General features: G+C 35.0%; 1 protein-coding gene and 1 long non-coding RNA gene across 3 annotated transcripts in view; one reads left to right on the top strand and one right to left on the bottom strand.

The window, feature by feature from the left end:
* Positions 1–2,877: 2,877 nt before the first annotated feature.
* On the bottom strand, positions 2,878–13,332 carry LOC138696249 (uncharacterized). 2 transcript variants are annotated; one of them, XR_011331294.1, is made up of 3 exons: positions 13,265–13,332; positions 12,547–12,652; positions 2,878–8,564 (listed from the first exon to the last, which is right to left on the bottom strand). It is a non-coding gene; the product is annotated as an uncharacterized lncRNA (long non-coding RNA). The 2 variants fall into 2 exon arrangements; XR_011331293.1 differs by having other exon boundaries at positions 2,878–9,384.
* Positions 13,333–13,692: 360 nt separating this feature from the next.
* The window catches only part of LOC138696250 (uncharacterized), a 35,179-nt gene continuing 24,994 nt past the window's right edge, over positions 13,693–23,877 (top strand). Inside the window, exon 1 of the mRNA XM_069820939.1 lies at positions 13,693–13,813. The gene's annotated coding sequence lies outside the window, so the exon portion shown is untranslated. The remainder of the gene's footprint in view (positions 13,814–23,877) is intronic.

Raw genomic sequence — 23,877 nt, forward strand, 5'->3', positions numbered from 1 at the left:
TCATAGCCGCTATAAGTAATCTCACAAGGACTTCCAAGTATCGAGCTGCAGTGTGTTCGGCGAGATATGGACGTACGGACGTCTATTCGAAAAGAAAGAGAATCGTGTCTGAACTTAGTTCAAGTATAAATTGACATCAAAACACAAAGTTAATTGTCAATTTTAATATAATCGTTGCTTTCATATTTCACCATTTGAGTGCTGTACTAATTATAAAAATGTAGATGATTGGTTTAGCCTCACTTTCTAATTTTATCTAACTATAGCCTAGAAGAAACAGTCAACTCCAGTGGATTTTTTCCTAACCCCAAACTTCAGCTTTTATGGCCCTACATTCCTTAGTCGCAAGGTGAGCTCTGCATGCTGTCGGATCAGCACTATGCCAGGCATCCATCTCGACTTCTAGAGGAGAGATGTCAAAGCAAGTGCAGTTTTCTTATCTTGACGTCGTGCGCGGACATCAAGCGCTAGGTATGGAAGGAGGAAGGATTATGTATATGAATAAGCAGTCTGTTGGATTAAGAAAACAGTGGTGCACAAACTTCAAAAAGGAACGTTAAATTTTATGTCCTTATTTTTACATGGCTTATTTGATATTAACTATATTGCCTGTAAAACAAAAGTACTGACAACAATTTCTTAATTTCCAGTTGTGTTTTAAACGTTAATAACATAATGAAGGGTTAAGAAGGAATATTCACATAAATTCCACAGTAGTACAACTAACTGTACTAAGTGGATGAAACACGTCTTTCATTAAGAAAGTGATATCCCAAAAAAAAAAGAGATTGAGTATGACATAATAAGTTGGAACTGATATTGGTGATATCTTTAGCCTTATAAAAGTAATAATTGAACTTATCAAAAGAATATTAAAGTACAAAGCAAAGTTACCTAGGCACGGTATATGTTTTAAGTGTAATTAATATTCCTTAACATAACTCTTATCGCATTGTGCTTTCAAGGTGATATTTGTGAGCAACTTCCTATCATCAGAATATTAAATTATTTTCTCGAAACCTGCTGAACTACAGAGCTGACATTTTTACAACACATGGGAACATATCTTTTGTTTATGATGTAACAGTAGTTGCTTTGTTAATTCATTTCCTTACATACATTTTCCATGCGAATATTTTCAAAATTTGTATTACACTATCTTCAGTAATACGTATTTACGGTATATTATATTTACGAAAACATTGTTTCAGCATCTGTAAGGTTACTAAATAAACAGGCCTATATTTTCACTTTTCTATTAAAAAAATTAAGAAAATATTTCTTTTGAATAAAAAAATTAACAAACTTGTTAAAAATGAGCATTAAAATTAAAACTTACATTCTTATAATGCACTTAAACTTCTCAAACAAATCTAAAAATTAACATTGATACAGTTTTAATAAGTTCTTTTCCTTTATCTATTGAATCAGTGCTGGCCATCCCCTATATATAGCTCGACCAAGCGGCTTATATTACCTCTTTCGTCTGTCTCTTCCCTATCCGCTGTAAAGCGCGCGCTTGCGCCTATGGGCATCAATTGACAAGACTGTTCTAGAGTATTACAAAAGTCGCAGGCAACAAATATCCATGCCTTATTTCAAAATCTACCATGCAACGCCAAAACTGTACACTTAACTGTTGAGCACAATAAAAAAAAAACATTCCCGCGCTGTAGTCGAGTAGTTTAAGGCGTCATGCCTTAGTTTAGAAATAGGAATGAGCGATTCGAGTCCTCATAGGAGAAGAGATTTTCCCCAAACATTTCACCCTTTCTGTGGGATCGGTGCCCCTTCCAGCATCGTGAATTTGTTTAACTACAGTGATAGCAAAATCTTTTTCATAAACCAGCAATAGTGGCTCGGGGACAATCCAGCTTTCTACACGTTCTTCCGTACTGACTAGATGATACTCACCTCTGGTGAGGTGCATGGACGTGAGGCTGCTGGGCCTCAGCCCTCCAAAAGCTGTCGCGCCATGGTTTTATTTTTGTTTTAATAACACAAAAACTAACAAAATACTCCAGTTAATGATTTATTTTTATTATTATTATTATTATTATTATTATTATTATTATTATTATTATTATTATTATTATTATTATTATTATTATTATTATTATTATTATAGCATCACCATCTTCATCACTCCTGGTTTATACAGTTTGATATGGGTCCAGGCCTTCCTCAAGAGCGCATTTGATTCCTCTCCATTTACTGCCAGCATTTTCCAATTCTTTATCCCCGGGGTTTTACAGTCACCTTCAATTCCTTCCCCCTATCTTAGCTTTGGCCTCTTATTCTCGTTTCATCCGGCTTTACCATTAACAGCCCCCTTGTTAAACGATTCTCTTCCATTCTCACGAGATAACCGTGTGTCAATATGTCTGGTTCACTACAAAAACTGTAAATTTCATGACTGTAATTTTGTCTCCATAACCCTTTATCATGTACTAATCCGGTGATGCACCTGAGAATTCTTCTTTCAACCAATCCTATAGTCTGTATCTGCTTTGCTCAGTGTCCAGGTCTATGAAGCATATATGTATATGACTACTGGTATTATGAAAACTTACATAGCAGTAACTTGAATTTCCTTGAGAAAAGGTTAACATCATTTGTTCGCAGAGACAATTATTTTACGGACCTCATTCCTAATGTTATTCTGGCAGTAGATTTCAGATCCTAAATATGTAAAGCTACCTCTGATTTGAGATTCTGGCTGATATGTACATCTAATTATCAGTAGAGTTCTGCGTTTGGTTACCTAAAGTCTCCAAGCGATCCGCAGCAGTGTAGGTAGGTGTAGGTATATATATATATATATATATATATATATATATATATATATATATGAAGATATATATATATATATATATATATGAAGTATAGATCGGCGGCACTCGATCCTACTACACAGTTCAGGTTTGCTGTTCAGTGAACATGCGAAAACAAAACAAAGCTGGGCGCTTGGATGTCAATACCATAATAGAAGAATTTGGTAGCCAGCACTTCATTAGGTAAGAAGAACATGTGTTTTATCAGAAATAAGAAAAAAATTTTCATTTGAAACACTTAAAATGCTTACAGTCATTCATCGTAATGTGTAGAGACTCGTAAAGCACGGACTGATAATTTGTTTTATTTTACGTTTGTGCTGACATTTATGTTTTTTCTTTTAATTTGTTAATTCCAATCTTAAATCAAATATAAAATATCTTAGTGCGTTTTCTTATTGTAAAAATCAGGGGTAGACAATTTTTTCCGGGCAGCATGTAGCCATGACGACTAAAAATTATAATGTGGTGCGTGAATTTTTTGTTCAGTTCAACATTTTTAAGACTTTGGAATTGGCCACCCTTCCCCATTATCTCCCGGCCTAGTTGCCTTATGAGTGCTGCCTTGTTGACGTCACCTGTGGGGTCCTGATCTGTCTTCAGACAGTTGACTAAACAGCAATATGTAAAGCTGCATACTCTTTCAAAAGTGTAACTACTTATCTGAATATTGTCAGGACTGTTCAACAGCCATTCTATAGCACAGGGATGCATTTTGTTTTATTTCATTATCAGCTGAATCTACCTTGCTGCAATCTCTATTTTCACGAAATCAGTATTATTATTATTATTATTATTATTATTATTATTATTATTATTATTATTATTATTATTATTATCATCATCATCATCATCGTCATCACCATAATATAATTTCAAGAAATGAGATCCTTGTCACGTTTTATCTTAAATCTTATTAAGGTTATGAACCGACACGAGACATTTGCAAGCAATAATAATAAACGTAAACAATATATAAGTTCGTGTATGTACAGCATGCACCTGTATCCAATTAAGAGATTGAAGAGAGTGGATCTGTAGCGAATGAACGAATGGGTGTGAAGTGAATAAATAAGCAGTAGAATGAAAGAGGGAGTGAGTGAGTGAGTGAGTGAGTGAGTGAGTGAGTGAGTGAGTGAGTGAGTGAGTGAGTGAGTGAGTTGTCATATACGTACAAGATTTATCATTGCTCTACCACTAAGCATATATTTTAAATAATATGGATAAAAACTTAGTAGAATTTAAACTAAAAATTAAAGTGGAATATTTGACACACATATGGTTTAATACTGTGATGTCAAAGCAAGTGCATTTTTCTGACTTTGACGTCGTGCGCGGGCATCAAGCGTTAGTTATGGAAGGAGGAAAGATTATGTATGTGAATAATCAGCCTGTTGAATTAAGAAAACAGTGGTGTAACAACTTCAAACAGAACGTACATTTTTGTGTCGTTATTTTAATATGGCGTCTTTCTGTTTGAGATTATATATATTGTCTGTAAAACAAAAGTACTAGCACCATTTTTTTTAATATTGCAGTTGTGTTTTAAAGGTTAATAACATAATAAAGAGTTAAGAAATAATATGCACATAAATGCCATAGTAGTACAACTATACTTTACTAAATGAATGAAACACATCATTTATAACGAAAGTGATATCCCAAAGAAAGGGATTGAGTATGACATAATTTGGAATTGATCTTGATGGTATCTTTAGCCTTATAAAGGTAAAATCAATAAACTAATCAAAACAATATTATAGTACAAAGCAAAGTTACCTAGGTATATGTTTTAACTGTAACTAACATTACATAACAAAACTCTTATCGCATTATGTTTTTAAGGTGATATTTGTGCGCAATTTCCTATCATCAGAATATTAAATTATTTTCTCGAATTCTGCTGAAGCTGACGTTTTTACAACACGTTGGCACATATATTTTATTTATGATGTAACAGTAGTTGCTTTGTTAATTCATTTCCTTACAAACATATTCCATGCGAATTTTTTAAAAATTTCAATACACTAGCTTCAGTAATGCTTATTTATGATATATTAGATTTAGGGTAAACATTGGTAATTTCGTGATAATTTCATGAAAATTGATTTATAATGAAAATGTGGAAATATATCCTTATTCCGATTTTTTCATCTAAAAGACGATAATTTGCTATACAAATCTAGAGACATAAAAGATTGGACACGTTCTTGAACAAGTGCCAAAACAACTTTTACAACTTAAGCTAAAAGGTTGGTTATTTCGTTATAACCTTGGTAATTTCGTGATATTACATTGATAATTTCGTGAGAAGTAGAAGAATTGTGGAAAAATTCATTAAAGTCAAATGAAATTCTCATTAATTGTTACAAGACTTCAAACATAGTAATTCCGTCTAATATTCATAGCAAGAAAACAGAAATACATATCAGCACATAATAAGAATGAAATCAAAGTAAAAATTGAAATTGAAAAGGGATCTTCTTTGTCCTAAAAGGGTCAACACTTTTATTACGGACTTTACTATAGCCTATATTACTAGGGTAATTCCAAAAGTAAAGCATAACATTTGTTTAAAAATTATATTTTTATCCTACAGTTTTGCTATTTTCACAGAATGTAGATGCATCCTTTAGGAACAAAATGTCTCTTTTCCACATAATCCCCGTCCCTTTCAACTGCCTTATGTAACCTGGGAACGAGGGCCTGTAGACCAGCACGGTAAGAGTCTGGACCAACACGCCTGAGCCACTCTTTAGCAGCATGCACAAGGGAGTCATCTTCTAACCTTGTTCCGCGAAGGGATCCTTCAGTTTATCAAAGAGATTGTAATCGCACGGATCCAGTTCAGGACTATAAGGCGGCGTTTCAGTGTTGTCTATCCGAATTTTCTGATCTGGTCTGTGGTCTTGTGACTGACATATGGCTGTGCTTTGTCGTGCAATAGCAGAACATCCTGCTTCTCCCGATGTCGTCGAACACGACTCAGTCGAGCTTGAAGTTTCTTGAGATTTGCAACATACGCGTCAGAATTAATGGTGGTTCCGTATGGCATGATGTCCACAAGCAAGAGTCCTTCTGAATCGAAAAACACAGTAGCCATAACTTTTCCTGGCGAAGGTGTACTTTTGAATTTCTATTCGTTTGGTGAATTTTCATGATGCCACTCCATTGTCTGCCTCTGTCTCCGGTCCAAAATGGTGGAGCCATGTTTCATCTCCTGTCACAATTCTTGCAAGTAAGTCATCTAGCACTTATCATTGACACTTAGCATGATAACAAATCAAACAGAAGCTACACTGAACCCTTTGCGCCTCCCTTTTCTTTTTTGTTATCACATCTTATCCTCAGATTTCTAAAATTCGTATTGTAATACAATTTTTAAAAAGTATAAAATGTAACACTTAATGCTCAACAAAATTTCGCCTCAAACAGCTAAGATTTCTATCAGTAAGGCTAAGCCTATATGGCGACTACAGATGTATCTAAAATTCCAAAAACATTTCCTAAAATTTCATGAAGATGTAATCAATCTTTGTACCAAATATCATATGCTTACCTTTAGTAATAAGCCTGTAATGTAATTACAAACATCCACAAAATTTGTACGCCTGAGAAGTCGATGCAAACTTGCTCTCTCCAAACATAAAAGCTCACTGAAGCAGCTACAATAGTCACACAAAGCGTAGCTGTATGTTTCTGGAAACTGGACAACATATGCAATCCCTTGGCGGAAATTTGGATCTCGTAACACCATTGGTTAGTTCACGAAAGAGCAAAGAAAAAGTATCACGAAATAACCACTGCCACGAAATTACCAATGTATACCCTACAAAAACATTGTCTCAGTAGGCCTACCTGTAAGGGTACTAAATAAACATATCTGAAAATTTCACTTTTCTGTAAGTAAAGTTGAGAAATTATTCCTTTTTAATAAAAAGCAAACTTGTGAAAAATGAGCCGTATGTCCTGTCATTGAGCACACAACATAATAATTAAATAGTAATTTGTATTACAATCATAAGATAAAGAATTCAGATACAGCGATACATTAAGTAAGCTACTAAGTACTAATATTTTTAATCTTTTAGAATGTAGTTACATCTTTTCCGGTTTAATCCTTTATAACTGTGACAGTAAATTCCTCTTTCGGAGAAGGTCGGAGATTTCGCTGGGTTTGCGTTAGTTCTTAGCACTTAATCCTACGATACACGAATTCATTGCGTCCATCCCTTTTAACATAGGCTAGCATTTTTCAACAATTCGCACAGGGCCTACAGATATATTTATTCTTGAAGCAGAATACCTATTTTATGAAATTACCTGTAATTTTAACTGAAACCATCTCATTTAAGGTTAGAGCCCTTTCTCGTGCCTTAAATCTACGATGAGGGATATTAGCTTCATTTTCCTTCAGAAGAAAGCCATGATGAAGATTTTATCGCATGGTAAATATTAGACCGCTGAGGGCATATTCACAGCGATTTATTCAGTAAGCTTTACTTTTCTTGCAACATGAATCAAAACAGAAGAAAATGTGTTTAAAGCAATTGGACGATTAAATTAGTCTTTCCATGCATTTCTCTCACGCAAGTTTTTCCTAAGACGCTGAGCCATATATTGAAACATCCTTTTGTGCTAACCGCTCTCGTAAAAAGATCGGAAGCACAACGAACTTAAAAGCCCTTTGAAACAGGGTGCAGATTTCTTTGGTGCTCCAGGCTACAGTTGTGCACTTGGCAGTGAGATTTCCGCGTCCTTTCGTCAGATAACAGCACAAAAGGAGGAAAAAGTTCATTAGAAACTGCAAGGTTGCGTGAGACTGCGGGGGATTTAGCTGGGATGAGAGATCGGTTGTGGCACAAGAAAATTCCAAGTCAAGATGGTGGTAGTTCAGTTTGACAAATGGCCAGGGTAGCACTCGTGTTCCACGCCATCACGTCCGCCTCCCCCCCCCCACCTTGCAGGGATGTCCGATGCTTGTCCGCCCCACGATACTTGTTCATAATTGAAGAAGCGACGTACCATCTTTCTTGTCAGCAAGAACTCGCTGCCTGCAAAACTCGAAATGTCTTCAAAATTAATGAGGTGGTGAGCTCCAATCATCCCTTCCATCTCTGTTCAGGCGTTCCCGAGCCATCTGATGCACAGTACACAAAATATGAAATCTCCATCGTCTATAAATCAACAGTTTTTATGAGCAATAGTATCACTACTTTTCTCTTTCCTTTCTCAGTACACAGATATAAATAGGCTACAGTATTTACTCCTACAATTCTAGATTTTTAAAACTCAATACAGACAAGTGAATTCATCCAAGGAGTATACACATGGAATACAGTAATTTTTCTTAATAAATGTTGACGTTATTTGAATCTTGTATACAAAAATTTCACAAAACGCTAATTTACTCAAAATTGGATTTTATGGTTGTTTTCTTAAATTTTATTATAGGCCTAGTGAAACAATGGTTATTTATTCGAGGCTCCTACATATCGGTTAGTAGATAGTATTCAAACGTTTAGAATTTCCATCCATCAAACTTACATGTAGTAAGCCTATTGGGAAGGAAGAAGGAAATGTGACATACCGTAGCTCGTTTGACAGACCGGCCGTGCAGGGTGGAAATGTTCCTCACACTGCTGCAGACGGCGTTGAGTCAAGGGGCAAGCACAAAATTTCGGCAATAGGAAGCTTCTGACATTATAAAGAAGAGCAGTCTGAAGGAATCTAATCAAACATATTAAGTTACTTTACTGAAAATAATGGCTATTTTAAGTGCTGTGTAATATATAAGCTTAACAATGAGAAAGCATGTATCATTAGTCTATTTTTCACTCATATATATAAACAAGTCACGGTGAATGTGAACAGACTTTTGGATACTATATTCTGTCGTGTCCTGAAGCAATATTTCCAACGTTTCGGAACTACATGCAGTCGCTTGGAGTAGCCAAATCTAACGAGCTCAACAAAGTAAACGTCCCCTATGGCCATACCTATTAGAGGTAAAGTGTGACAGCGTTTTGAAGTCTCAACTCAGAACTGTGACAGATCCGGAAAAGTCGCTGTGACAGATAATAGCGATTTTGTCAGTGTCATTTTTGTATTCGGATGATTCTTGGCGATTGTGAATTTTTCTCATCACGAGACGAGAGATGTTTATGTTTAACGCTCTTCTCCGATTCGATATATTATACCGGTGCCATGTTTTATAACAACCATAGGCCTACTAATTAGCGTGGAGAGTTTACTAAAAATAAAACAATGAACTGTGTTATCGCCATGTGTGGGCGCTTATACTCATTCAAAATATGTTTGCGAAAGATTATATGAATCATTCGTGGAAGAATATAGTGAGTGCATTGTGACTTCAGTATCAAAAATTTGCCGACGTTAACCTTCAGTAGAACGATAATTAATTAGATCCCAGTTATGTTGTCCTTCAAGTTAATCTTGCAGTTGTCTTGGCTCTGGAGCTGTACTCAGTCCCGTCGCTATGAAACACATCGGTCGGAGATGGCGATTTCTCGGGGCTGTGATTCTGAAACTAAAGTCACAGTCGGAATCAGTGACAAACCTTTCACGGCGAAAAAATTATACGACTTCAAATTACATCGAACCACTAATACCTATCGGCCGTGATGATGGAACGTGTACGTGATCTAGATCCGAAACGATGGAAATGTTAAGTTCTAGGATACGGTTGAATACGCTAGAGCAGGCCTGCACAAACAGCGCTCAACGAGCGCGCGCGCTCCTTCGGAGCGGGAGGGCGATGTTTACTTCTCACCGAAATGGAAAGGAAGATACGTCAGAATGACATAGACTTGGTATAGGCAGAGGAGAGGGAAACGACCACTCAGTTATCTAGTGGAGTGCAGTGTGTAGGCCTATTCTCAGTAACTGTTTCACGTTGCTTACCTACTGCTACAGTACAGTATGGAGGAATCTAAAAGACGGAACATAACATTTAACAATTAACGATTTACAGCTGGAACTTACTGATCTTCAATGTGACCTAAGAGCTAAAGATCGTTTGAATAATACTACTAGCCTGGTTGAGTTTTACAAGACTAAACATTAGCAATAATATCCACGACTACACAGGCTGGCTGTGAAAATGATTGCTATATTTGGCTCAACATTTATATTTGTGAGCAACTGTTTTCTATAATCAACTTTAATAAAGGCAGACATCGAACATCTGTAACTGATGTTTCATTACGATCAGTAGGCTACTGTTCCTCTCAGCTGCCAACAACATAAAACCTCGTTTTGATGCACTGATAAATAAAAATATAACAAAATGATATTGTACATTTAAGTACTCCTGTAAAATAAATATTTCTTTATTAATTAATAATAGTCCAAGATAGTTTTTCAAACCCTGAACGGGAATTCATTTCATAAACACTCGTAATAGTACTTCCTTTTGTGTATATTTTGTACGAGATCACCCCTTCTTCCAGTCCACCCTTACACAGAGCGCAGTTAATATCTGCATTCCGCTCATGAGCTGTGAGCCGGCTCGGAGAGCGCAAACCTTGTGCAGACTTGCGCTAGAGTCTAATTCAGGTAGTGTACTGTACAGTTAGTCGAATCCTCAGAACGTCGAACTTCCAGTCGAAGATTCTAATTGAAGTTCCGGTAAGTCAAAGTAGAGATTTATTTTGATAAGCAAAGTTATTTATAACAGTAGAGTTTCTATGGATGTTCTCTCGTTCCTGCACTCTTTCCATCACGGTGGCCACATCATCTCTCAAATCAACCAGAAAAGTAATGCAATGTGTAATTTTTCCAGAAACCAACTCCAAAACATTCCGTCATCTTCGGTGATCTATTCGATACCATGCTAGTCGTAATAACGGATTCAAACACGACAGAGAACCGTGGATTGTAAAGAGCTATAAATTTCTAAGCGTGACTTCTTTAGAGAAGGAAGTGAAGCTCTAACGCCCGTGTCTTAGATTTACGGCAAATAAAGGAGCCTATTTCTGACTGCGGACTCTAAGCAAAATTTGTAGACTACATCTCGTCCATGTTGAATTTTCCATGTAGGCTATATAAAGAAGTTTTTAACACATTTCGCGTATATAGTTAATACCAAAAAATCACATCCCTAGGTATACGTGATGATGATGATAATAATAATAACAATAATAATAATAACAACAACAATAATAATAATTCCTCGTGTGAATTTTAGGCTTTCTTCTGAGGTTTCACAACACACCTACCCCTCTTGCCTTCCGACAGGTAATGTTTTTAGCCAGTGAACTGTGTTAATTTTCGAACATACAGATAATGCGTAGCGAAATATTACTGATGATATGTCGAAGCATGATGATTGAGGTTTATAGAATGCAAAAAATATAAGCTGATGGCCCATTTTTTAATTGGTACAATCCCGACAGTTACCTGGAGGGACTAGGGCAGTGATGTCAACGAGAGCGCAAGCGTGCCTCTTCGCCAGTATGCGCTGTTCAGAGCACTTACGGCACGCAGATGCAAGTCACTGGTGAACTCCAGGGTTGTACATAAGACATTGAGGAAGAAGTCGTTCAGTAAGTTTTATGCTGACGGTATTCTTGACTTCTTAGGAGTGAAAGAGGAGATAATGTTCTTTGTCTGATATATGGAAAGCATTTAGTTACAAAGAGAAGCAATGTGAAATGCCTGAAATTATTAATTGATGTACATAATGATGTATTGAAGTTATGTTGTTTTATTGACATTAAATAGTAATAAATATATGCTTAATGTACTGTAGAGTTTCTTCCTCACTGCATTGCATTAAAAGTTTACAGAATAAAGTACAAAAAGAGTATGATGCTAATAGCGTAGACTCATTACGAATTCTGTCTAAAATTGTCAAGATGGGTCGTCCATAGATTTTCAGTTTGACAATGTTCCTTACCATTGTGATGTCCTTTGGTTCAGCGAGGAAGAGCTGTGTGAACAGAGCCAAGCTGGAAGTCGCTTTGCCGAGTAATATATCCAGGGTACGAATATTTACGGCACAAATTATTTATATATTTGGCAGTAAGCACGTATGTGAGCACTTATGGACCTCACAAAACCAAGACTAACATCAAGATTATCAGATGATACGTCATGTTGCAAGAAACATAATTTCGCCGGACATAAGAAGGTTGGTGTCGGCAAAAACAAGAAAAAAATGTCTATATTAGACGAGAAGCCAGAAATTTAAATTTATTTCTACAAATGTGCTGCTCTTATAACAAGTACATTATTAAGTATTTAACGGTTACATAGCAATTTAATTAGGTAGGCCACATTATCTAAAACCGCTAACATAAAGAAAATATACTATATTTATTACTTGTTGCAGGCCTATTATTTCATTTTTCCATATGCACAATGTCCTGTAATTTATTTCACTTTTGTATTGGTAAGTTTCAAACAGGAAAACAGTGTTTTATACTAGTTGGATTATTAGAAAATTATATAAAAATTAACTATATTCTAGATATTATTTGAAACTATGTAAGTTAAGGAGAAGCTATATTTATTATTTATTGTAGCCTACTATTTTATAATTCATTGCATTTATTAGAGAGGTAGGCTACACTCTACAAAACATGTTCTGATTTCTTGTTGTCTTGTATGAATGTCACACGTTATCTGTTATTTAAAAACAGTTTAATTCACCTTGCAGTGATAGGGCAATAGAGTTTACTTTACTCACCCCTTTTTATTCTGTGCTGCTGTCTGCAGAATAGATTCATTGCAACCAGTGAGCGCTTGATCGCACGCAGAACCGTCTGCGTGCTCTTGACCTTGACATCGCTGGACTAGGGAAACCACAAAATATCACAGTCAAATCATCAAACTTCCGAATCTCCCGAATACAAGACAAACATGCTAATCATAAAAAATGCTATGTTCGATGGTAATAAAAAAATAATAATAATAATAATAATAATAATAATAATAATAATAACAATAATGGGCCTAAAGAAGACCTGCAAAGAGAAATTCAAAGACAAAATATGCGCGTTAATTTAAAATTAAAACAGTTTCTATCACAAATCCATAAATCTACCGAACTTTACGAGTATATCTAACGTTTATTAAGACACTTATTAACAATATAATAATAGTATTTATTGAATGTGTAACCACACTGCGTTGTTATTAAACGTATATAAGTCAAGTGAAATAAAATTTCAAACAATAATATACATTCCAAGTTTCACAGTACTAGATTTTCTTCAGTTTTTATTCACTCTCAAAGTAAGAAATAACTTGTAAGTAAAATTGCATATAATTCTACATTCTCACTGCAAAATATAAAACTCTTAATAATAAAATTTTGAACCAATAATATTATACTAAATCATCACTTAAGTAAACTTCGTTGAAGTCACTACTTCTCTGCCTTAGTAGTGCAGGTGTTGGCTTACAGAGTAGCGTACTTCCGTCTTGCTTCTACGTATGTGTGGTTACTGTGAAAAATTTACATGCAGTTACTTTGTCCTATCCTGCTTTTGACATGTGTGTCACGTGGAACACATTTTACATACGTCATAATTTAAGACCAGACTTCGCATGTTTTCAAGAACACATTTTACAAATGTCAAAAATTGGGACAGTCCTCGATTTATCACCAGGAGCACATTTTACACATATCGCAAGACACCTTCAATCATAAGAATGGAGAAGCTCATGTCACCTTATAGGACATTATGGCAAGGAAATTTCTGACGTTAGTAATTTGTATGCGTCATAAGGTGTCATTGATCTAAATTAACACTAGAAGCTGGTTAAACAACCATAAAATGTGTCCTGGGCAGTAGAAGGAAAATATGACATTTCTCCTCAATAAGTGTCAAAAGAAGTTGAATGTGAAGCTTAAACGCAAGGTAGAGCTGAACAGAAGTACGCCTATACCGACTAGACGAGTGTGGCTCAAACTTTTAAAATCCACGGTGAAAAGTGAAGTACAATATAAGGTACAGTATTATTATTTCATCAGTAAATACATCGATCGATATTCATTAACCTCAAGAATTCACCTCAGTGTTTTCTGTGTTAATTTAAAGTTTATTCATTTTTGTTCAACTGCTGGTTAAATTGATTATCTTTGTTCGCGTATGTATATAGCGTAGATATATGTATATCCTTGTATATAATTCTGTAATCCGGGAGAATTAAGAGGAAACTAGCAACGAATTTAAAAATCATTACTAAAAGTTTAGCATTTTGTAGACTAATGAAACATTAAAAACACTAATGTTATGTAATTCTCTACTACTCTCTTATCGTTATGTTTTAGGTATTTTCTTTGTATAGGCTACTTTGTTTCTGGTGCACCCGTTACTATAAGTTACAAAGTAAGCAATGCTAATGAGGTGTTAGTCCAAGGTCTTACGGAATTTTCTTAATTTCTGAGTTTTGTTTCAATCTATAAAATAAAATGGCGAAAATATCTTATGCTTTATTAATAATTATCACTCTAGCGCATATTTGAAGTATGCAATTATTTTTATGCGCGTATATCTACATAATTTTTTCACAATAACGCTTATATCAATGAAGAAAATATTAATTATTAGGACAAGCGCGTGTATTGCTGTCACATATTTTACATGTATATTACATATGTATATAGGCTTATAAATATTATAGCATTCCCAGTGTTAAGATAATTTCTTATGCTTACAAATTAATAATTACCATTTTGGTGCAGATTTAAAATAAATACTATTAGTGTTCCAGTTTATCTACATCTATCTTCCCAAAATAACACTTACCTTAAGAAAATATGAATTATTAGAATATGTACGTTCATTTCTATGACATATTTTATACATACATTACATGTACTTAGGTTATAATATAACAGCGCGTCTAATGTCGCTAAAATTCCTTATACTTATTACAAGTTATCATTTTGCTGCAGATTTAAAGTAAATGGTATTAGTTTTCCAGCATATCTGTACTATTTCTTCAGAAGAATACACTTCAATAGAACATGTACGCACAATTCTGTCGCATTTTATTTTACATACATGTATCTCTGACCCAATAGATAACATATCCATGGTACTCTTAAAAAGAATTTTTGTCAAATTCATTTGCCATGTCTTCATATTAATTTGTTACTTGTACCTTCACGTGTGAATCTGATATTTATTATTTTATTTAGTTTTGAACGCAAGTTTTTACAATATTTATCACGGAAATATAAATAGTTTGTTCGTTTTCAGATAGCAAAATTTAAGGACCAATTTATTAGTCTGAAAAACAATTGCACAAAATAGACTATATATAAGATGTGTGAAAAGTGGTTTGAAGAATAAGAAACATTATTTTTACCTCAAGAACAGTGCAACTGATTTTACTGAAACATATCATATATTGTCAGAGTAATGCGCTCAGTTTATACGTTTCATATTATAAATATGCCCACCTTTATTAAACTTTTCGTACGATTTATAACAATCAGACATCTTCAAACGTCTATCCACAAACTTGGACTGACAACTTGAGGTAAAATAGGTACTTTTTATTTCTTTATTTTTTTGTTTTATTGACACAATACCACAAAGGAGGGCAACTTTTATATAGTTTTAATCACACCAAATGACCCTTCGGCTATGAACCTATAATGGTATGATTTCTGTAAAATAACACTAGGCTATATATAGCAAAACGCCAGTTCTTTTGGTGTCAAAGTAGCCTCGTGTTTTGGGGTTACTTCGATATGCTATTTACTTTCGTTGTAGTTCAAAGTTGGCCCTCTCTTTGGCCTACTTTGACACCAATTTTGTTTTTAAAAATATTTATACTTAAAAGAGGGCAAAATCATTGCTTATTTTCAATTTATTTGGGATATGTGAACTTTATTAATAATGTAATAAATCAGCGTCATTGAATGTGTGTACAGGAAGAAAAGCTAATGAAAAGAGCACATCAGTAGAATGAATAGACACAGGAATGTAAGAATTACGGCATAATTATTAAGACACAATAATTTCGTTATAAAAGTTATCTGAACAAATCGTACTAAAAAACGTACAGAGAGCTTCATAGTCACATTTCATCTTCATATTTTTCATATTCATAACATGGATTTCTTGACCCCTTGTTGCATACACCACTCACCAACGGATTTGCATGTCACGCAGCGAATTCAATTGTTGCCTTTATAGAAGCGGAAATCACACTTGCAATTATAACAAATATTTCTTTTTTGGCTTTGAGTTGTTTTGCCATATCTCAACATGATGCAACCTCAGATTCTGTAGAACCAAATAATTCAGGCAGAATGTTGATTTCACTATTTTCCAAAATGATTTGTGATCCTGGTTTAATGTTCACGTTCTTTCCTCTCCTTTGACGGATTCTATTTGAATTGAAACTTCTGGACTCCTACAGAAATTCCAAAAAGCTAGCATCTAAGGGTACGTATACATTGGAGCAACGATAAACGATAAAAGAAACGACCTAGCGACGCTTTGGTATTATCAAAGAATCAAGTGTTCATATCGGAGCAACGAGGTCGCGGGAAGCAAACATTTTGATTTATCAGTAGAAGATATTCTGTACATCCACTTAATGAAAGAAGATATATAGGAAATATCAACTGCTAGGTTCAAGGTTAATATAACTTAAATAAGTACAAAATTGAGCCCGTTTCTCATCCCAAAGCTAGTATAAATTTATTGTGATGTGAATGGTTCTTGTGATCGTATCACGAATAAATACACAACTAATCAATTTGTCAATATCCATGATAATTAATTTAATATGCCGAAATAATAATAAATCGATTAATATTCCGATATATTAATAACCACCGGTCATTATACAGATTAATATTATCTTAATCAGAGATCATATGAACGAAAAGAGCGAAGAAAATGGAATTTTTCTCTTTCTTCGCTTTTATCGTGTATCTTCGCTTTTATCGTTACTCCAATATGCACACCTCAATGGCAATGCATGCTTCAAGTCTCTCTGATATAGCATCGCTGCTTCTTTTATCGTTTATCTTCGCTCCAACGTGTACGTACCCTTATAATCTACCGGAATTGTCACTTTTAGAAGAAAGTTTGCTAAGAACAGTCTGACAATCAAATAATAAAGTCAAGTTGCTGCGAAGTCATTTCGCAGATTATTTACAATTTTGAATGATACAGCATTTATTAGTGTTGAAAAATCACTGGAAATTATTCTTTCGACAGAACCCTCTTCCTTCGTGATTCTTGCTTTTGGCGCTGAACTCTGGACTCATTTCCTTGGCGTAATCTCCTTCATTTCACTCAGACGCTAGGTAACCGTCGCAGTTGATAAAGCGTCGTAAAATAACCAATTAAGAAAACAAGCAAGGTAGAAATATTCCCCAATGGGAAAATAATATTCCTGGTGAAGATTTCATAGAAGCATTGGCTACTAAAATGAAAAGGGCGCGTGCTTCATTTGGAGCAACAGAGATCAAACCATTTTTGACAACAGTGAAAGTGCACTGGAAGGGACTGAAGCTATTCTCATAACAATTACAATGAGACAAATCTAATCTAATCTTCTTTAGTTGCCTAAATATCTCAACATCTAAAGGCTGGAGTAAATGTGTTGAATTCGACGTGGAGAAGTGAAGTAAATTTCTTTCATAAGTTTTCAATACCTCAGGAGAGAAATGAGATGCTAGGTTGTCACCTATCACAACAACTTTTTTCCTTCACTTTTGTGTGCTTCAATATGGAGTAGCAATATCTTAAAGAACTATTTTTTCAAAAGGTTAATGTCAACCAGCCAGATTCACAGTTGTCATATATAGTTCCAGGAAGTCCCCCCACCGTCCAAATCTCATATAGATGATTTGAGTTATAGAAAACCATTGCTGAAGTATGATGCCATCTCCTCTGCCACAAAAGAATGCTAAGCGCAGCTTTAGAATGATCTTTAATTCTATCAACCCGTTTGCGATCTCATGGTACAAGTACGCTCTGCGCACCAGGGTCATGGGTTACATTTGTACAGTGTGATTTCACCGAATGAGTAAGTTATTTCCTTACTACGATATGGAAATTCGACGGTCGACTGTGAGTATGCGCGGGCGACATTGCTGTAAACGACTGCATCGCAGTCTCATCTTACCTTAGTCTCAGTAGAAGCCAGGACTGCTTTAGATAGTGTGCGTGTGTTTATAATTTATAGCTTAAAATTGCACACACATAGTATTGATCAGTGAGTGTTTATGCACGACAATAAAATTATGTGTTAAAAATAATCCCACTCGTGAAGTTCGATGACGGTATCAGGAAAGATTCCCTGGTGTTAACGTTTCAAGTCGTCTAACCTCATGAATAAATTCTGAGTGACAGCAAATGTTACAGATAAGAAATTTAGAAGGCGTAAGTAATGTCATCATCGAGGAAAATTTGGATAAGATTGGACATCGCTTGAAAAATTCCCCTAAAAACACGCTTCGTCATATTTCGTAGGAAACGGTCTTTCTGGCATTTATGTACAAAGCTACTGAAGTTAATACAAATTTACAGTAGTGCAAGAACTACAAATCCGTGATAAACATCTATTAATGCGGAGAGGTATGTCCAAAGGCTAGTTATGTGAAATACAAAAGTTGTATCAATTTCCGAAAATATACAACCTACATCACTTCTATGATGTGCCATTTTAGTGAAATATAAAGCGACGGACAAAAATAGGATCATAATTTCGTTCTCACTACAATTCATTTACATCAAACCAATAAAACAGTCTTTATGATACAAGTTCGTAAAGGTTTTCTTTTTGGCACGAGTGTAAAGATAACTTTACGAATGTTTTTCATACAACGGGTTTTCTACAATAGCACAAATTTACATTAAATAAATATTTAAAGTTGCTAAGCATAGGTAGGAAGATCGTACCAAAACAGTAGATTTCAGTTGAGTACAGCAAGGACTATACATATCACCCGCGCTTCGCCCTGTTCCCGCTCGCTACAGACGATATACAGTATGGTCACATAAACAACGCATAGTGGCATTCTGTGGAACTGTGTAGAGTAGTAAATAGTTTGAAGAATATTGTTAATTTATACTGTATTAATATTTTAGGTTGTGAAGAAAGTGAGCTATTCAGTAACGTCTTGTAACGTAGAAAGAATATTTTCAAAGCACAAATATTGTTTTCTTTTTCTGAACACAAAAAGGAGTATTTATTTTGATAAAATGAAAATGTTAATTGTTATTTGTTATAATGAGGTTAGAATCATAATTGTATACTTTCTGTGTTATTTTTTATATGCATGGATAAATTATTTTAGTTTGGGAGTTACAAAATTTACAATTACAAATTATTATTTTTATAGGCTATTAACACACACTTTTTATCAGTAACCTAGATATCACATGAAAGTTTTATTGGGGGATTTCAATGCTAAAGTAGGACTGGAGGATATTTTTAAACCAACAATTGGAAAAGAGAGCCTACACGTAAGTAGTAATGACAAAGGAGTTAGGTTAGTCAACTTTACCACATCAAAAAATTTAATTGTCAAGAATACAACATTCCCCCATAAGGATATACATAATTATACGTGGACTTCTCCAGACGGAATGACTCATAACCAGATAGATCACATCTTGGTAGATAAAAGAAGGCACACTAGTATAATAGACATTCGAACTTTCAGGGGGACAAACTGTAATTCTGACCATTATTTGGTAATTGGAGAATTAAGAGAAAGACTATCAGTAGCCAAGCGAGTAGAACAACAAGCTAATCTTAGTAGATTAAATATTTTGAAATTAAAGGACGAGGAAACTAAGCAACGTTATCAGGTTGAAATTTCAAATAGGTTTGCTGCTTCAGCAACTGCTGATGAAGCTGAGGAAGAGTTAGATGTTAATAGAGTGTGGGACAATATCCGATATAATATCAAAATTGCAGCTGAGCAGAGCATAGGTTATCATGAAACTAAGAAAAAAAACCATGGTTTGATGAAGATTGTTCCATTGTAGTAGATACAAGAAAACAGGCAAAATTGAAATTCTTATAGGATCCAGTTATGGAGAATAGAGATAATTATTTCAATAAAAGACAGGAAGCAAGTCGTACACTTAGGAATAAAAAGAGAGATTACTTGAAGGAAAAACTGAATGAGGTAGAAACAAATAGTAAGAATAAAAACATTCGAGATTTATATAAGGGTATAAAGGAATTTAAAAACGGATATCAGGCAAGGGTAAACGTGATCAAGAATGAGAATGGTGACTTACTTGCAGACTCTCATTCAATCCTGAACAGATGGAAAAACTATTTGGGAAACTACTAAATATACATAGGCCAAAGAGAAATGATCAGGACGAAATCCAAATACAAACTGCTGAGCCATTCATACCGGAACCCACACTTTCTGAAGTAGAAATTGAAATAGAAAATCTGAAAAAGTACAAGTCTCCAGGTATTGATCAAATTCCAGCAGAATTAATACAAGAGGGTGGAAGGGCATTATCTAGCGAAATTTATAAACTTGTACTTGCAATTTGGGAAAAGGAAATTGTACCAGAACAATGGAAGGAGTCTATAATCGTACCTATTTTTAAGAAAGGGGACAAGACTAAATGTAGTAACTTTCGTGGAATATCACTTTTGTTGACGTCGTACAAAATTTTGTCGAATATCCTTTTGGGAAGATTAACTCCATATGTAGATGAAATTATTGGGGATCATCAGTGTGGTTTCAGGCGTAATAGATCGACTATTGATCAGATTTTTTGTATTTGTCAGATAATGGAGAAAAAAATGGGAGTATAAGGGTACAGTACATCAGTTATTCATAGATTTCAAAAAGGCGTATGACTCGGTTAAGAGAGAAGTTTTATATAATATTCTTATTGAATTTGGTATTCCAAAGAAACTAGTTCGATTAATTAAAATGTGTTTCAGCGAAACTTACAGCAGAGCCCGTATAGGTCAGTTTCTACCTGATGCTTTTCCAATTCACTGCGGGCTAAAGCAGGGAGATGCACTGTCACCGTTACTTTATAACTTCGCTCTAGAATATGCCATTACGAAAGTTCAGGATAATAGACAGGGTTTGGAGTTGAATGGGCTACATCAGCTTCTTGTCTATGCGGATGACGTGAATATACTAGGAGAAAATCCACAAACGATTAGGGAAAACACGGAAATTCTAGTTGAAGCAAGTAAAGTAAGTAAGGGTTGGAAGTAAATCCCGAAAAGACTAAGTATGTGATTATGTCTCGTGACCAGAATATTGTACAAAATGGAAATATAAAAATTGGAGATTTATCTTTCGAGTAGGTGGAAAAATTCAAATATCTTGGAGCAGCAGTTACAAATATAAATCACACTCGGTAGGAAATTACACGCAGAATAAATATGGGAAATGCGTGTTATTATTCGGTTGAGAAGCTTTTGTCATTAGTCTTCTGTCAAAAAATCTGAAAGTTAGAATTTATGAAACAGTTATATTACCGGTTGTTCTGTATGGTTGTGAAACTTGGACTCTCACTTTGAGAGAGGAACAGAGAGTAAGGGTGTTTGAGAATAAGGTTCTTAGGAAAATATTTGGGGCTAAGAGGGATGAAGTTACAGGAGAATGGAGAAAGTTACACAACGGAGAGCTGCACGCATTGTATTCTTCACGTGACATAATTAGGAACATAAAAGCCACACGTTTGAGATGGGCAGGACATGTAGCACGTATGGGCGAATCCAGAAATGCATATAGAGTGTTACTTGGGAGGCCGGAGGGCAAAAGACCTTTGAGGAGGCCGAGACGTAGGTGGGAAGATAATATTAAAATGGATTTGAGGGAGGTGGGATATGATGGTAGAGACTGGATTAATCTTGCTCAAGATAGGGACCAATGGCGGGCTTATGTGAGGGCGGCAATAAACCTCCGGGTTCCTTAAAAGCCAGTAAGTAAGTAAGTGTAGGCTATTAATCGTTTATTATTTTCTTGTTCTAAGGCTGTGGACGATTGGAGTATATGTTTGGTTACCATCCGGCTGTAGGATGTTTGTCATTCTGGTTCACAGACATTGAGAGATGTTTTATCACTTTTCATTCGGCAGAGATATAGTCCAAGCTTACACATCTTAACAGTTTTGGTACCAACTTCCTAGCTCTGGTTATAAGGTCACGATGTCATTGCCGTCTAAACTCAAATCCATTAATAAATAAGTATCCATGTAGTAATAGTCTTTTATTCATAATCACGATTTTATGGCCGTCTAAACCATTATCAGCAAAGGGGTTAGGAAATGTTGAATGTTACATCTTGTTTTCGGTAATTTTGAGAACACTGTAAATAATTTGTACAATGTCCGATTCTCCCGCATTAGAAATTAAAAATGAAATGATTATGGAGGTTGCGGAATTTGCAGTATTAGATGTGATGCCATAAGAATTCAAGGAAATATACAGCATAAATCAGTGCATTGAACGTTTATGAAGTAGTGTTTTAAGACAAATGTGAATTAATTTACAGATCAGTTTTGCTTGCATACTTCTATGGAGTTTCGAAAAGGACATTAAGTTCAACATTGTGGTCTTACTATTCCATGTTGCTGTTACTGGTAGTAGTGTTATAACAGGGATTTAAAATATTTCTAACTAAATTACTCTCATAAGTAATCTGAATGTGTTATATTATTGTGGAAGTGTTCAGAGATTGTGAAGACTTGATTTATTAGTGATTTATGTCGAATCAATTCGATTTTTACGTTAGAAGAATTTGTTGTCAGAGAATAAATAAAGTATAATTACACAATTAATACAATAATTAATTTTAATAGTTAGTATATGATATTCTTCTAGTTATAGTCCCTTAGTTCTATCCAGAAATTCTTGTTTGTAAGTTATTGATCTTATCACAGCATTCTGGACACGTTTCTGAATAACGTTTCTGGACTCAGAACCATAACGAAATAAGTAACCATGGGATCATAGCCTATTACAGTATACTGATGAAAAGTGAAGTTATTTTCGATCCCTGAGATAATGTAAGCAATGAATATTACATATGTAAAACTTTAGAATAATAGGGCTAAAATGTAAATATGAATGTTAAATTTCTTATTTTTTGTGTTACGTGTAATATTTACGTCATGAAAAATCGAGGTAATGCATTAATTTCTTACTGAATGAAGTTTGTGCACAGAATATTGTATTTTTAGCAGCGCGTAAAATGAATAGCAGTGTGTAAAGTGATTACTTACTTTTTTACGCACAAGTGTTTTAAAGGTTCACTTTACTCACTGATAACAATGGATAACATGCAACTTTACGCAATATCGCAGAAAAATAAATATTATTAAACACAAGTCCACACCTGTGGAGTAACGGTCAGCGCGTCTGGCCGCGAAACCAGGTGGTCCGGGTTCGATTTCTGGTCTGGGCAAGTTACCTGGTTGAGGTTTCTTCCGGGGTTTCCCTCAACTCTATATGAGCAAATGCTGGGTAACTATCGGTGCTCGAGCCCGGACTCATTTCACCGGCATTATCACTTTCATCTCATTCAGACGCTAAATAACCTAAGATATTGATAAAGCGTCGTAAAATAACCTACTAAACACAATTTTTAGCTATTTGTTATTTGCTCTGGATACCTGACTACGCAGAGTAAGGGTGATTGTGAAGTGTTGGTGAAATGGTGATGATGATAATGGTGAAGGGAAATAGGAGAACCCCTAGAAAATCCCCTCGCGCCACCACAGATTTGTTCATGACACAGACGTGGATCGAGCCGAGTTGCCACGATGGAAAACAGAGCAAGAGGAGTAGAAATATATACTATATATATATAGATATTTCTACTCCTCTTGAAACAGAGTAACCAACAACTCGATCACATGAAAAGCAATATAACAAATTACACATTTCACTCCTTCTTCACGTGGTCTTCATGGTAATAGGCCTACGTTCTTCGGTACATTGAGTGAGTGACCTTCCGAGAGTGTCACTAGCCTAAATTGCACTGAAATAAATTCAAATTGTTGAGCACCTGAGAGGTAAGAAGGAGGTCCCCTGTTCC

The sequence above is a fragment of the Periplaneta americana genome, chromosome 3 (assembly GCF_040183065.1).
Source record: "Periplaneta americana isolate PAMFEO1 chromosome 3, P.americana_PAMFEO1_priV1, whole genome shotgun sequence".
Lineage (NCBI taxonomy): Eukaryota > Metazoa > Arthropoda > Insecta > Blattodea > Blattidae > Periplaneta > Periplaneta americana.